Below are 244 nucleotides of genomic sequence, written 5' to 3'. Positions count from 1 at the left end.
AGCAGCGAACTACATAAGCTGAGGAATATGTAAGACGATGAAGAACAAAGATCAAAGCCGGGCAAATCTTGCCTCGCCCCCCCCCCCCCTAACCCCCACCGTCGCGCGAAACCCCGTCCTTCATCTTAACATACCAATGAACATGAACCAAAAAGAAATTAAAACGCCGTCTCAAGTAGGGTTTTCATAAATATCTAATCCGCCGGTGTCATGGCCCTTTTTCTCAATCTTGAGCTATCCCGCT

Source organism: Penaeus monodon, chromosome 19 (assembly GCF_015228065.2).
Source record: "Penaeus monodon isolate SGIC_2016 chromosome 19, NSTDA_Pmon_1, whole genome shotgun sequence".
Classification (NCBI taxonomy): domain Eukaryota; kingdom Metazoa; phylum Arthropoda; class Malacostraca; order Decapoda; family Penaeidae; genus Penaeus; species Penaeus monodon.
Note: the sequence above shows the minus strand (reverse complement) of the source record.